Source organism: Leopardus geoffroyi, chromosome B1 (genome assembly GCF_018350155.1).
Source record: "Leopardus geoffroyi isolate Oge1 chromosome B1, O.geoffroyi_Oge1_pat1.0, whole genome shotgun sequence".
Lineage (NCBI taxonomy): Eukaryota > Metazoa > Chordata > Mammalia > Carnivora > Felidae > Leopardus > Leopardus geoffroyi.
Genome location: NC_059327.1, coordinates 108,066,704 through 108,084,489, shown reverse-complemented (window position 1 = coordinate 108,084,489; position 17,786 = coordinate 108,066,704).

The window sequence follows — 17,786 nt, the reverse complement described above, 5'->3', positions numbered from 1 at the left end:
TATCAGACACTTTACTAAATACTAGGGATGCAAAATTAAATAACATGTACTCTCTTTCCTAAAAGGTTTATTGCTTTTACTAATATTCTTCTTGAATACTTAAAGCTCTTTAACATTTTCTTAGAACTGAAAAATCAGTATATTGAAGTCAGTATGATTGAGAAAGAATGTAAAATCTGCATACGGTGAAAACAAAACAAAAGCTTCCATTTGTACTGAGTTCCTATAGCACTGATTGCTCTGTAGAACACAGCTCTAAAATCTAGATATATTAAGGAATTCCTTAATAACCTGGAGGAACTAGAAAGTGAAACAGAGCAGGCAAAAGGAGGCAAATTCTTGTTGAGCACATATACTTGGAAGAACTGAGTTGTATGCAATGAATGTGTTCTTGTTTTCACATTTAGCTTGTTGCCAGCCACATTCTGTGTGGCACCTGGGATGTTGATATTGGTGGAAAATATTCAGTCATTCTTGCTGAGAAACCAGAAACCTAGATCTAGGGGAACTGCCAGATAAGTAGATGGGCAATCTCAGGTAGAAAATAACCATACGAAAGATCTCTAAATTCTGTATATCCACATGTTTGGCCAGTATGAATGAAGCCTTTGCCAAATAGAGTCAAAGCAGCTCAATTCAAAATATCTGAAATCAGACTGCAATATTAGGCCAAGAAAAAGACTTTGAGGGAGTGAAATCAGAAAGATGGGATAATAGGAATTCCTATCTCTCATTCCTCCACAAAAACAATGATATTATTGGTACCAAAATACCTTGAAGGGAAATTCAGTGTACAGCTAAGAAGTAGAAGCGCTCTGAACAAGCATAAACTGAAAACAGCCACATTTAAACGGGTGAGAAAAGCAATTCCATGTTACCCTAAACAATCCCATCTTCCAACTCGCTCTACTCCAAATGAGAAGAGTGCCTGTGATTTCTCCTATGATGGGGGCAGTGAGATTTTGGAGTGTTCTCCTTGCCTATCAGGGCATTCTCCATGAGGCAAGTTTCTATTTTGCCTTAAGCTGAGTGCTGAGTGATCTGCAGAACCTGCTACCCTGGGGCAGAGGTAGGAAGAAGGCAAAGGGAGGAGTTTCCTCACAACCAGCACTACCCTGTGAGATTGGGAATAGGCACACAACAGAGCTTTGTTGCTTTGCTTTGTTTGTTTTGTTTTCCTCTATTGGGGAGCAAAGGGAGTAAAGGGGCATTATCCCAAGCATTTTAGGGTACCCTCTGAGAAGCCAGTTTCTCTATGACCTCTTTCCACTGAACAACCGATAGAACCCAGTCCCCTGGAATAGTTAGCAGTAAAGAAAAGGGGCAGGCATCCTCTTACATCCCACACTCCTGTGTGTGGTTGGGGAAAAATACAATACTGAGATTTTTCCTCCAAAAATGAAATAAAAAAATGTCCTGAGACAAATGAAAATAGAAACACAACATATCAAAACATATGGGATGCAATAAAAGCAGTTCTGAGAGGCAAGTTTATAGTTTACAGAAATGCCTACCTCCAGAAAAAAGAAAAATCTCAAAAAAAAAACCTAACTTTATACCTGAAGAAACTAGATAAAGAAGAACAAACTAAGTCCAATGTTAGCAAAAGGAAGGATATAATAAATATTAAAGCAGAAATAGAGATTAAAAAATACACTAGAAATGATCAGTGAAACTAATAACTGGTATTTTGAAAAGATAAACAAAATTGACGATCTGCCACCAGTCTATAGGAGGAAAGAAGAAGACACAAATAAATAAAATCAGAATTGGAAGAGGAGATATTACAACTGATACCACAGAAAATACAGAGGATTGTGAGAAATTACTATGAACAGATTGGATAACCTAGAAGAAATGGGCAAATTCTTAGAAACATACAACCTATCAAGACTGAATCATGATGAAAAAGAAAATTTGAACAGACCAGTAATGGGTAAGAATATAGAATCAGTAGTCAAAAACCTTCCAGAAAATAAAAGTCAAGACCAGAGATCTTCACTGGTAATGTTACCAAACATTTAAGGAAGAATTGTCACCAATCCTTCTCAGACTCTTAAAAAAAACAAAAACAAAACACAAAACAAAACAAAAAAAAGGAAAAGGATGGAATACATCGAAACTCACTTATATGACCAGCATTACCTTGAAACCAAAGCCAAATAAAGACACTATAAGAAAATACAATTATATGGGGTGCCTGGGTGGCTCAATCATTTAAGCGTCTGACTTCAACTCAGGTCATGATCTTGCCTTTGTGAGTTCAAGCCCCACATCGGGCTCTATGCTGACAGCTCAGAGCCTGGAGTCTGCTTCAGATTCTGTCTCTCCCTCTGTCTGCCCTTCTCCTACTCACACTCTGTCTCTCTCTGTCTCTCAAAAATGAATAAACATTAAAAAAAATTTTAGAGAAAAAATTGTAAGCCAATATCCCTAATAAACACAGTTGCAACACTCTTCTACAAAATTCTAGTAAAGAAAATTCAACAGCACATTAAAATGATCATACACCATAATCAAGTGGGATTTACTCCTAGAATTCACAAATGGTTCCACATACTCAAATTAATAAATGTGATACACCACATTAACATAATGAAGAATGAAAAGCATATGTTCATCTGAATAGATGCAGAAAAAGCACTTGACAAAATACAACATCTATCCTGAATGATAGATTCTCAACAAATCACATACAGAAGGAATGTATCTCAACAATAATAAAAGCAAAATATGACCAGCCCACTGTATTCAACAGTAAAAACCTGAAACCCATTCCTCTAAGATCAGGAACAAGGCAAGGATACCTATTCTCACCACTTTTTTTTCAGCATTGTACTGGAAGTCCTAGCCAGAGCAGTGAGACATGGCAAGGAAATAAAAGGCATCAAATTCAGAAAACAAGAGGTAAAATTTTCTCTGTTTGCTGGTGACATAATCTTACATATAGAAAACCTAACGTCTGCGCGCGCGCGCACACACACACACACACACACACACACACACACACACAAAACCTGTTAAAACTAATAAGTTCAGTAAAGTTACAGGATACAAAATCAATATACAAAAATCAATTGTGTTCTTATACACTAACAATGAACTATCTGAAAAAGAATATAAGCAATATTATTTACATTAGCATCAAAAATAAGAAAATACTTAGAAATAAATTTAACCAATGAGGCAAAAGATCTATACACTGAGAAATATAAGACACTTATGGAAGAAATTAAAGAAGACACAAACAAATGAAAAGATATCCTGTGTTTATAGACTGGGAAAATTAATGTTTTTAAATGTTCATATTACCCAGAGTTATCTATACATTCAGGGTCATCCCTATCAAAATAACAATGAGAGGGGTGCCTGGCTCTCTCAGTCAGTTGAGCATCTAACTCTTGATTTTGGCTCAGGTCATGATCCCAGGGTCGTGGGATCCAGCCCCATGTTGGGCTCCACACTGAGCATGGAACCTGCTTAAATCTCTCTCTCTCTCTCTCTCTCTCTCTCTCTCTCCCCCCCACCCCACCTCTATTTCTCCCTCTGCCCCTTCCCCCTGCTCTCTCTCTCTCTCTCTCTCAAATATAAATTAATTAATTAATTAATTGATGTTCCAATGACATTTCCCCTCCACAGAAATAGCAAAAAAAATATTCAGATTCATATAGAATGACAAAATACCCGAAATATTCTATCAGTCTTGAGCAAGAACAAGTGTGGAAGTATCATACTTTCTGATTCCAGAATACACTAAAAAGGCATAATCATCTAAACAGTATGGTAGTGACATAAAAACAGATGTATAGATCAATGGAACAGAGTAGAGAGCCCTGAAAAAAATCCCACATATTTATGGTCTTTTGATTCATGAAAGTTCCAAGAACACACAACCAGGAAAGGATTGTGTCTAATGATTTTTTTTGAAAACTGGATATTATGTACAGAAGAATAAAATGAACCCTCATCTCATACCATATGCAAAGTTAACTCATAATAGATTTAGTTAAATGTAAGACTTGTAACTATAAAACTGAGAGAAAATGTGTAGAAAAAATGTTCTTAACGTTGGTCTTAGCAATGATTATTTTGGTCATGTCACCAAAAACACAGGTGACAAAAGCAAAAATAGACAAATGGAGAGCATCCAAAATATATGGAACTGAACTCAATAGTAAGAAAACATAACCCAATTTAAAAAACAGACAATGCGTATGAGTAGACATTGCTCAAAAGCAGAAATAGAAATGACAAACAGGTTTATGAAAGTGTACTCAACATCACTGTTCATCAGAGAAGTACAATTTAAGACTGTCATGCGATATCTCCTCACATCTCTAGGGATGGCTATTATCAGAAAGACAAAATGTAGCAACTATTGATGAGGAAGAAAAGAGAACATTGTACATTGCAGGCTGGGGTGTAAATTGGTGCAGCTGTTATGGAAAACAATGAAATTTTCTCAAAAAATTAAAAATATGATTCCTCAACCTACTTCTGGGTATATAGCTAAAGGAAATAAACTTGGTATTTCAAAGAGATATTTGCACTTTCATGTTCATTGCAACACCATGTGCATTAACCAAGATATTGAGACAACCTGAGCATTTGTTGACATATGAATGATTAAAGAAATTGTGGTATATAAACAATGAATTACTTATTCAGCTTTAAAAAGAAGGAAATCCTGTCATTGGCAACACATAAATGAACCTGCAGGACTTTATACTAAATGAAATAAGCCAGACATAGAAAGACAAGTACTGCATAATCTTACGTTGATGTGGAAATCTAAAATACTGAAACCCTTAGAAGCAGAAACTAGAATGGTAGTTACCAGGAGCTAGGAGGTGGGGTGGGAGGAGGATAGGGAGATGTTGGCCAAAAGTTATACAGTTTCAGTTATATGAGATGAGTACGTTTGGGAGATCTAATGTACAGCACGACAACTATAGTTACTAATACTGTATTATACACTAGAAATTTGCTAAGAATGTATATCTTAATTGTTCTCACATACACATGTGAAAGATAACTATGTGAGGTATTAGATATGTTTACTAGCTTGATTGTGGTACACTATGGTAATTATTACACAATGTGTATGTGTACACATCACTTTGTATACCTTAAATATATATACTTTTTATTTGTCAGTTATACCTCAATAAAGCCGGGGGGAACAAAAGGAAACAGAGTTTGCAATCTAGTCCAACCAAGATAATTACCTGCTAAAACAAAAGAAACAGCACTTACTATAGAAAAAGAACAGATTCTAGGTTTACAAGAAACTCATCACTTACAATCCAGTACAACTTCAAATTAACTGATACATGATAATCTAAAAAAAAAAAAATAGAGTTCATTCTCAAGAAAAAAAGAGTAACCAGATTCCAATCCTGAAATGACCCAGCAGTTAGAATTTGAAATGACAATTTTAAAATTTTTCCTTTAAAATAATTTTAACGACATAAAACAAAATATGCTTTCAACAAATAAAAAAGATAATGAATCTTAGAGAAATTGAATGAGGAAAAAGTAGTGGCAATTTTGGAACTCAAAAGTGTATTATTTTATATAAGCAAATCAATGAACAGTCTCACCAGCCAAATGGAGATAACGGAGGGTAAAGTGAAGTTGAAGATGGATAAATATGTCAATGAATTAGAATCCAAGTGTGAAAGGAGATAAAAAAATGCGGCCACAAAATATTTGAAGAAATAATAATTGAAAATTTCTAAAATTGATGGAAGGCATGCATTTAGACATTCAAGATGCAAATTAAAACCAAAGTGAGATTTTACTACAATTTCACTATAATGTTGAAAGTAAAAAGACCAAGAATGTGGAGTGTGGGCAAAAATATGGACCAAATGGAACTCATACGCAGCTGGTGGAATGTGAAATGATACAGTCCTTTGGGAAAACACTATGGCAGTGTTTTATATGATTAAATGTGCACTTATAATATGACCCAACAGTCTCATTCTTTAGAATTTACCCAAGTGAAATAAAAACCTATATTCAAAGAATGGTTTGTAAATAAGAAAGATTTTATTGCAGTCTTGTTTTTAATAATTAGAATTTAATAGAACTGAAATGTCCATTGACTGGTGTGTTAAAAATAGCGTTATATCCATACTATGCTATCATACTTAGCAATTTAAGAGTACCATCTTAATGAACACAGCCTGGGTAATTACAAAAAAATTATGTTAAACATAAATATATGGTATGATTTGATGTATATGAATTCCAGGAAAGGAGAATTCATGATAGACAACAGATTGATGGTTGCCAGTGTGGGAAACTGGGAGCAGAACTCAACTCAAAAAGCACATACGGGTATTTTTTAAGTTTATGGAAATGTTATATATTTTGATTGTAATGGTGGTTACATTACTATACAAGTTCCAAAATTAATCAAACCATATATTTAAAATAGGTGATATTTATTTTATGCAAATTGTACATCAATAAAGCTGAGGAGAATACAGCTAGCTGCTTCAACAGAATGTAAGTACAAAGTAGGCAAGATATATATATATATATATATATATACACATATATATGTACATATATATACATATATATATATATATATGTATTACAATTTAAATACAATTTGTACAATTTAAATACAAATACCCCAGGGTACCTGACACACAAAAGAGAATCAATAATTGGTAGCTGAATAATTAAAAATGGCATGAGTTGCATTATTGCCTATATGTATAAAACGCTTATACTTAATTTACAATCTGTGCATATACTTTTGTGAACTTTTAAATTCCGAATATATTTGAGATCAAATAAGCTTTTATTTCCCACAGAGAAAATATGTGAAATCTATTATGTAATCTGATAATAGCTTCTTGTAGTTTGTCATTTGACTGTTTGCTTTGTGATTATTCTAAGATCCATGGTTTACTGATTTGTAAATGAAAGAGTGAAAAACATTGTGGTAGAAACAGAACAATAACAATCAAAAACATTTTGTTTTTTTCTGCTTATTTCTACCTCCCCCCTCCTTGCTTTTTTAAGACCTATTCTATTCCCACCCATAGTAAATTAAAAACTGATTCAAAGAAAACACGTATCTCAGTGAAGGAGAAATTCTGACTTGTAGAAACAGCATTTCACCTTTAAGTGCAAGAGGAAAAAGGGAAGCAACATACTTGGATATATTGGTAGAAGAGAAATAGTCGCTGTAAGGGAAAAGGCCACTACAGAGGGCCTTGGAGCTAGGGAGAAACGACTAAGGAATGCGAGGATAAACTATCATTTGGCATGCTTATCCAACTTGCTTTTACCTATGGGCTACCTGGCCTATAACAGCACAAGACACTCATATGTATACTTCCTCCCCTGTCCAAAAGCAATAGAAAAGAGGAGCTTTGCACACCCTGTGTAAGGTAGAGGCCTAAAAGGGAAACCTTATCCAATGAACATGGAGGAAATCACCAGAACCAGAGGAGGAATTTCTCATGAACATGGGCACTGCATGCCCTTTGTAACTGTAATTCTTCTTAGAGGAATGGAGAAGAGCCTCTCCATTCTAATCAGATCCACTTAATGTAGTTTCCCAGAAAGAATGAGAATCATGCCTGAAGAGGCAAGATGAAATAGTTGATTTGACATCCAGATGCCTCATTACAATGAATCAACACTACTCATCTTGTGACTTTATCAGGAGAAAAAAAAAAATCTCTTTCCTATTATATCCATATGCTACTCAGAAATTTCTTTGCTGTCTAAAATTATTTTTGAACATTTCAGTTTCTCCAGCAGTAATTTGGCAGGGTTAGCAACCTCTACTAACTAAGTCATTGCTGAAAAAGAGCAATTCATCTTTGCTGGGTTGTGCATCATTTTGGTTTGTTTGCCACTGTTGTTTCTCTGTTTTCCACATCTATGCCTTGGTGAATTCAGCTGTGTGTTGGTGCATCCTGATAGTATTTCTTTTGCCTTCATTTAAAATGAAAAACACCAGCTGTTCAGATGCTGTGCTTTACATCTGTCTCCTCATCCTGCTCTGCTTTCTAAATTCACAGTTCTATCAAGATCATTACTATTCTTTCCAATTACTCTGGGACACAATTTTAGCATTACTTTGACTCCTATCACTGCTTCATCTCCATTAATATGATTTATCACTTTTTCTATGTTAATGACCTCCAGATTCATCTCTTCTATTTGGTGTGTCATAAGACTCTCCAGTCTCTTTATTTTGAACTTAACAGACAGATAACTTCTATGTTGTTTCCAGATTAATATTCTTCAAAGATTGCTTTCAGCACTTATTCCCTCAGTCAAAACCTTTTGCTAGTTCTGAATTAACTGTCCGATCCAATCCAAATGGCTCAATTTGGCACTTAAGGCTTTCCATAAACTGAACTTCTCTCACTGTTCCTCTTCTCCAGCTTTCACTTCTCATACATGCTCATATATTTAAATCTATAGTCCTTTCTTGACTGTGAAACCGTATTTAAGAGAGATGTGTCTTCTCACTATATTTAAGCCACACCTTTTTGTTTTCACAGTGATATACAGTCATTTCTCCTGATTTGCAGGAGTTGTGTTCTATAAAGTTGCTCTGAACACTGAATTACCAAATATTGAACCGTTATTCCTAGGAGAAATTATACATCCATCTAAATGTATATCTATTTATATATCTAGGGGTGCCTTGGTGACTCAGTCAGTAAAGCATCCAATTCTTGATCTCAGCCCAGGTCTTAATCTCAGGGTCATGAGTTCAAGCTCCATTTTGGGCTCCATGCAGGGTGTAAAACATAAAAATAACTAACTAAATAAGTAAATATGTACATCTATATCTATGCACACATATATCACATATATTATAATTCTAAGTCTTAAAAATAAATCCTCCTGGTCGATTCCATTTATTTTACAAAAGAGAAAAATGAGATTTAGATACGTTCAGCAACTTGCCTGAGGCCACCTCATAAACAAGTGCCAGTGCTGGAATTACAAACCCGATCCAAATGGCCGCAGAGAAGAGAGCTTCTTGCACTACACTGCACTACCCCCTACCATTTCCACTTTCTGGTAATTTTTGTTAGAGAACTGAAACAAGAAAGCAGAAAGCATCACCTGGTTTGACCTCAGCTGGGAACTTGAGATTAAGGTGATTTTGTGTCACCTGCTCTGTGCCCATCTGCAAATGTCTGTGATAACACCATGAGTATTAATTTTGGTATTATAGCTAAGTTGTATCTGGTAGGAATCCACTAATAATGAGGATTGACTGTATATAACTTTCCTGCATGCTAACTTAATATCTGCGGCAGTAGAAAAAAATATGCATTTTCTCTAATTTTGTTGTGTCTTTATTTCATTGTATAATATGGCGATTAATTTAAGATTTAGAACCATGTGAGTGTGAGTATGTGTGTGTGGGCTTGTGTGTGTATTTGTGTTTCATAAAGCTCTAGCACAGTGATGAACACACCAATAGACATATTTTCCCATATTTATTAAACAGTTACTATATAGCCACTTGTAGATTGCTGTTATAGGCTTTTTAAAATTTAATATGTAGGATGGTTCTATAAATGTTTTCATTTAAAACCTTGCACAACACCTCTATCATATTTGTGCTGGTAACAAGAATGACTTCTAATATTTATTGAATACTTGCTATATGGTAAGCATTATCATCAGTTTTTCATATACATTAGCTATTTTAACATTCACATCTTCTACATGTCAAACAACTTAGAAATACTGGAGCAGGCTTTAATAGGCAGGTTTTTCTAATTGTAGAAAACGTTCTGAACTCATGTCTTTCTTAATGGATAGCTCCACATCCTTAACCTATAATCTATATAAGATTTAAGAATATCTTCTTAATAAATGTTGTCTTTTAACATGAAGAAATTATTCTGGGTACTTCTAAAATTATTTTTTAATATACTGATTGGACAAAAAATAATCAAAGGTCTCAGAAGGGATATACAGTTTTAGCTTGCAGGCAAAGAGTACTCAAAAGTGTGTTATTCCACACAATAAGCAGAAAGATGTAAAAACTTTCTCTGAATTTATTAGACAAAAACTAATTCTGGAGGGATGCATGCTCTTTTGGGGAGAAAAAGGACCTGAGAATTTGCCTACATAGGATAGATTTTTTTTTATTTTATTTTATTTTTTATTTTTTTTAAATTTATGTCCAAATTAGTATATACTGCAACAATGATTTCAGGAGTAGATTCCTTAGTGCCCCTTATCCATTTAGCCCATCCCCTGCTCCCACAACCCTTCCAGCAACCCTCTGTTTGTTCTCCATAATTATGAGTCTCTTCTGTTTTGTTCCTCTCCCTGTTTTTATATTATTTTTGTTTCCCTTCCCTTATGTTCATCTGTTTTGTCTCTTAAAGTCCTCATATGAGTGAAGTAATACATTTTTGTCTTTCTCTGACATAGGACAGATTCTACTGGATGTTATAAGGAACACTTAGCTAGATTTTTTTTCTTTTTAATCACCAAAGACTGAGTATGAGCTAGCTGAGTATATGAAGCTCCTGGGAGTCATAGAAATAGGAAGGTTCACATCATCTTGAAAGCTTCTCTTTAAGAACCTTAAAACACTGACAGAAAACATGGGTGAGAATTCTAAAAAAGTTTACACTGTGGTGCTGGGGAGAAAAATAACAGACACTGCCAAAGTAAGCCTAGATCCATCTTCCTTCTCATTCATATGGAAGAGTACCCCTTGTTTATAGGAAGAAATCTAAGGGAAAAAATACCTGGGGTGAGGCACTAATGGATACCCACTGGAGTTGGGGATCAGAGCAACAACCACCACTGAAATGCTTATCTATCTCTCCTATCTCCTCTGTGGAACAAAAGCCTTACATTGAAGGGAGAATGGCAAAAAAAGTATAAGTTGTAGTTATTGGGATAATGGTGGAAGACCACTGTATCTGGAGGGAGGGGATTAGAAAACAAATGTAAGAAAAAGGGAGAAAGGAAAAAAAATCAAGAAAAGAAGTTAGAATAAAACGAAAGCAGGAAAGAAGGAAGAAAGGAAAGAAACCATTACACCTGGAGAAGGGTCAGCTATAACTTCTAGGCCTAAGATTACTTCTGGAACACTTGTGAGAGGAACACTTGTGAAGGCCAAACTCTAAGACCAAGATTCACAGTGCCTATTTAGGACCAAGACCTAATCTGAACAGCAGAGAATGACCTCCTTACCTCATACCTGCCATCATCCTAACAAGTATCAAATAAAAATAAAATAAGAATACTTTTGGGAAAGTTCCAAGTGATGGCATTTATCTGGTAAGAACCACAAAGGGAAAACCTAGAGTTAAATGTAAAAATCTAAAGCCAATCAGAAAGCAACATCCAAACCCATCTCAATGTCTGACTACATAAACACTAAAACCTACACTAAAAGCTAACCAGAAAAAATTACATACTCATCTCTATGCATAAAAATATTTATCTCAGTTTCTAGCTATCCTATACAATATTATCTAGTTTTTACCAAGACTTACAAGTCATATAAAAGGAAGAAAATCAGTCAGAAAAGAAAAAGGAATAATCAGACCCAGACTTAGATATGATGCAAATATTAGAACTATTAGACAGGGAATTTAAATAAGTAGAATAAATATGTAAAGGCTGTATACACAAGGAAGACAAGACACAGTATCACACAGGTAATTTCAGCAAAAAAAAAATGGAAACTATTAGAAATCAAAGACACAAAAACAGGTTAAAAGTACCTGTGATAACCTAATCAGTAGATTCAAGACACCCAAGGGAAGAATTAGTAAGCTTGAAATAGTTTACTTAAAATTACTCAAACTGAAATACAAAGAGGGAAAAAGATATAGAGCATCAGCAACTATAGCAAGTCTAATATAATTGAAATCTCAAAAAGAGAAAAGGAAAAAAAAATGGCAGAATATATTTCAAGAAATAATGGCTGACAGTTTTTTAGTGACGGACATCAATTTATGGAACCAAGAAGCTCAGAGAACATCAAACCGTATAAATACAAAAACAAAACAAAAAAACTAAACCAATGTGTATCATTCCAACTGATAAAAATGCAAGACAAAGAGAAAATCTTGAAGGTAGACAGAGAAAAATACATATTACTTAAAAAGGAATAAGGTAACTGCTATAGTAAACTTCTTATCAGAAACCATGTAAACAAGAAGACAGGAGTGAAACCTTTAAAACACTGAAAAAGAAAGAAAAGAAGACCATCAACTAAGAATTATATACCCGATAGAAATATTTCTAAAAAAATAGGGCTTTTTAAAACCTGTTCTACATGACAATGTGAAAAGCATAGAATACAAGACAGTCAGAAAGATAGGTCTACAGAAAGAAATGAGGAGTATCCAATATGGAATAAAGTAAGGTTAAGCATCTCCCCCTTTTATTACTCTAAAGAGTAACTATTTAAAGCAATATGAGGAACAATGTAGGGTGTTTTTTTTTTTTTTAATTTTTTTTTTCAACGTTTATTTATTTTTGGGACAGAGAGAGACAGAGCATGAACGGGTGAGGGGCAGAGAGAGAGGGAGACACAGAATCGGAAACTGGCTCCAGGCTCTGAGCCATCAGCCCAGAGCCTGACGCGGGGCTCGAACTCACGGACCGCGAGATCGTGACCTGGCTGAAGTCGGACGCTTAACCGACTGCGCCACCCAGGCGCCCCAGGGTGTTTTTATGACATATATAAAAGTAAGGTATATGAATACAATGGCACAAGAGAGGGACAGTAGAAATTGAAAATATAGTTATAAAGTTTTTATACTACACAGGAAGTATTGTAATATTATTTGATAGAATACTCAGATTATTATATATATACATATGTTATTTATATTATATGTTAAATGAACTGTGGGGAAACCATGAAAAATTAAGAGGTACACATAGTAAATCAATAAGTGAGATAAACAGAATCATAAAAATGCTCACATTGACAGAAAACTGAAAAAGAGTGAGAACAAAAGAAACAGAAAAAAGATGATGCAAGTGGAAAACATCTAGCCAAGTAGTAGATTTTGTTCAGCCACAATGATGATTTAAATTTAATGGTTTAAACATGCCGGTGTCATATTGCATAAGTAAGCAAGAACCAACCGTGTTTTTATAAGAAACAGTCTTTAAATAGAAGAACACATAGGCAAAAATTAAAAGGTTTAGAAAGATAATTCATAAAAACATTTAAGCAAAAGAAATACAATATGCGTGTGTATCTTTTCTAATAACCAAAGCTAAATTCATTAATTCTCCAAATCTGTCACAGTTCAAGACTTCATTGAAAGCTTTTAGTACACAAGTGTTCTAACATTCAGGTATTTAGAAGTAGTGGGTAGACTTTTTGATTTTAAGGCCCAGAAATCAAGGTAGAATTACCATGTTCCTTTTCATAAAATAGCAGAAATTTAGTTATATAGCAAGAATAATTAAAATGTAGTAAAAAAAATAGAAATACTTTTGGTGAGTCTTACATAGTTTTGATGTTTTAAAATTTTTTTCACATAACATTTTTTGATGTTAATATACCTAATCAACATTCACATTGTAATTTTAATATTGGGATAATTTTTGAAATCAGTCAAATGTTTTAATTATGACTAAAATCTGAGCCCTGAGAAATAATAATCACTTGGTTAATTTTCTAAGTAAACATTTTTTTTCTTTTTCCTCTTTTTGCCTCTTTTTTTTTATAGTGTCTCCCTTAGAGACAATATTAATGATTCAGATCACAAATTGCTTCAGTCAGACAGATTACTTTAGTTCCAAATTCTATCATGTACAGAATGCAGTTGTATCATTTACAGGAACATGGATATGGTTCTCAGCATCTTTTGATCATTTATTTTCATTTATAAATAGAGATGACGATGATGATATCTATTCCATAGAGTTGGAATATTGGATGATAATACTTGTAAATCTCTTAGAAGAAGGTGTGGCATAAGGGTTATTTGGCATTATTAAGTAATATTTGTAAATGCTATGAACTGAATTGTGTTTCCCTAAATCCATATGTCAACGTCCTAATTCCCGTTATAACTGTATTTGGAAATGGGACCCAAAAAGAGATGATTAACATTAAGTGAGATAATTAGAATAGGGCTTTGATCTGATAGGATTAGTGTCCTTCTAAGAAGAAATTCAAGAATGCATGCTGTCTCTATATCCACTCACCAAGGAAAAATCATGAGAGGACATAGTGAGGTGATTGCATGCCAGGAATAGAGGCCTCACCAGGAACCAAACCCTGATGAAACCTTGATCTTGATCTTGAACTTTCCAGTCTCTGGTACTGTGAAAACATTAATTTCTGTTGTTTAAGCCACATCGTGTGTGTGTGTGTGTGTGTGTGTGTGTGTGTTTAAATGACCTTCTACGCAGACTAATACACTAAAGATAGTAATAAGTTTCTAAAGTCTGTTTTTAGACATTCCCATACTACTTAGGTTATATCTTTGATTTGATCCCATACTTTATGATGAGTGTATCATTAGAAAAAGTCTGATGTCTAAGTACACTCATGGACACCTCCTAATCCTACATTATCACTAAACACAAACAAACCATGTGAGTGTTCTATAGGCTACCTATTATAATCACATTATATTCCACCATTTTTTCAGTGATCATAATTTTTTATATATCCTTACATGTGTTAATGAAGAACAAATTCAATCACATGCAATAATTTATATTCTCAATTTCTAAGGATATATTGTTACTTCAGTAAGATTTTCAAATTAATATAGTATTTTTGTTTTGAATTCAGATTATTTTTGGCATTTAAAATTTTTCTTTTTATTTATTTATTTTTTAATTTATTTTTTTTCAACGTTTATTTATTTTTGGGACAGAGAGAGACAGAGCATGAACGGGGGAGGGGCAGAGAGAGAGGGAGACACAGAATCGGAAACAGGCTCCAGGCTCTGAGCCATCAGCCCAGAGCCTGACGCGGGGCTCGAACTCACAGACCGCGAGATCGTGACCTGGCTGAAGTCGGACGCTTAACCGACTGCGCCACCCAGGCGCCCCTAAAATTTTCTTAATTGAGTTTTATGAAAGCTTCATAGGATAAAATTATTCAGTGATGAAAAGTCCAACTCATTTAGAAACTGGGACAGTTTTGCCTGTTTTACTTTATATACAAATGATAGTTTGTTACAGTTTAAATTTACTTCAATCATATTCAGTTTGAGATTAGTTATACATTAATTTTTAAATGTCACTAATAGTTGTAAAATAAGTAAATATTTCCAATTACAACTGACCTCTGGATAGTTATAAACCTAAGTAACTAAAAATGTTAAATTTAGGCACTTACATTCATTCAACTGTGAATCAAAATTAAAGTCAGTTATTCAACTTGCCCAGCATGTTTTTCCCATTTTTATTTTCAATATGGTATGTCTATTGACAGAATTCCTTTTTTAATATTCAAAATGTTATATTTAAAAAATATTTTTAAACATTTAGTGTTTTTTACAGTATTTTTTCAAAGATTTTTTAAAAATGTTTATTTATTTTTGAGAGAGAGAGAGACAGAGTACGAGTAGGAGAGGGATAGAGAGACGGGGAGACACAGAATCCAAAGCAGGCCCCAGGCTCTGAGCTGTCAGCACAGAGCCTGACATGGGGCTTGAACTGACGAACCACAAGATCATGACCTGAGCCAAAGTCGGACACTTAACTGACTGAGCCACCCAGGTACCCCAAAGATTTTATTTTTAAGGAATCTCTACACCCAACATGGGGCCCAAACTCACTACCCTAAGATCAAGAGTTGCGTGCTCAACCGAGTCAGCCAGGCACCCTGGAATATTTGGTGGTTTGGGCATAGCTTACTCCTCAGGTTATGAATGTGGGTATTGGAAACACTGAAGACAAATGAGCATCATATATCCAAAGATTATCTGTATTCTACATACCTAAATATCTGGTCATTTTTCCTCTGTAATTCTTCAAGAGAAAGTAATGAAGTAGTAGTATATTAACAGGCACAATATCAAACCTAACTCTTATTTTATTATGTTGGCAAGGTATACCTAAAATGAATGTATTGTCCTACAGAGAACTACTTTGTTGTGGGTTTTTTTTTTTAAATAATGTCAGAATTTGGGCCTGAAATCTTATCTATGTTGTTCTCAAAGAATGTCTGCTATTACCCATATAATTGTAAACCAAGCTTAATTTATTGGACATTTTGGTAAATTGAGTCCCTCTAGGATTTGCATTATTCAGGCAATACCAACGAAACAAAGATTAGAAAAGACGTATCCATTTGTTCATTTTATCAACAAGTCTTTTGAGCACTATATATGCAATTTTCTGTTTTTGGTGATAGGGACACAGCAGTAAACAAAGCAAAGTTCTATCCTAATGAACAATACCTGTGGTAATTAAATGTTGACAAATGTACAGGGCTTGCTAAGGTTTTTCTATATGATATGGAGGCATAATAGATTTATAAGAGGATCATAGAATTTAAATTTTGGTTACTTGACTAAAGGTAACATGATAATAAAGTTTAAAAACAAAGTAAGAGAAAATCCTAAGCATCTATATGGAATCAAATCTATATGTAGCTCATGGTATACCTTCTGTTTTTGTCTCACTGCAACCAACTCACTAGAATCCTAGCAAAAAAATTAGGGGAAAATTAAACAGTAGTATTTAACATGCTTATTTGTAACATAAATAGAGGCCCATTAAGGATCTGTTTTTCTTATCTTTTTCACCATTAATATCATCATTTTGGATCATTACTATTTTCATTGCCATTATCATCATCATATTCAACAGTATTCTTATTGTTTTCATTAAATGTTTATTGAGTGCTTACTGTGTTGTTAAGGTATTAGGTGTTATATGTGCAGTAGGGAAAGTCCCACTTCAAATTCACTTCAATTATATAAATAGCTTTATAATTCATCCTGCAGATCAAAGCAGTTTGGGTATATTTTATTTTCCTTATTGCTATCATGCCTGCATCAAACCTGTTAGCTAAAGCTAAAGCTCAAGTGCCCATCGTCTCTTACCTGAACTACTAAAATACCTACCCAGTTGACATCTCTGCTTCCACTCTTGCTCCCTACACATGATTCTCCATACAGAAGCCAAATGCCTTTCTTAAAGTGTTAATCATTTGAGGTGATCCTCTTCTCTGGACTCACCAAAGTCATCTTTATCATATTGTACTAGTTTTCTGTTGGTGCTACAACAAATTACCACAAATTTAGTACCTTGAAATAGCACACATTTATTGTTAAGTTTTAAAATTTCATATCTGAAATGGGTTTCACTGTGGTAAAATCAAGGTATCAGCAGAACTGTACTCCCCGTAGAGGCTCTAGGGGAGAATTTGTTTCTTTGACTTTTGCAGCTTTTAAAGTCTGTTCATATATCTTGGCTAGTGGCCTCCTTCCATCTCCAAAACCGGCAATGGCCAGTGAATTACATTATATTGGGCCCACTGAGAAAATCCAAGATAATACTATTTTAAAGGCATCTGATTAGCAAACTTAATCCCACTTAAAATATTAATTCCCCCATACCATGTAACATAAAATATTTACAGGTTCTGGCGATTAGGATGTGGACAGCTTTGGGGATCATTCTGCCTACCACACATTTTTATTATAATTTTATATAATTTACACTTGACAATATTTTCACTTTCATTTCCTACCATTCTGTGCCTCTCTAAATGCATCTAAGCCATGATGAACCTTTTGTTGTCTCTTTAAAACATGGAT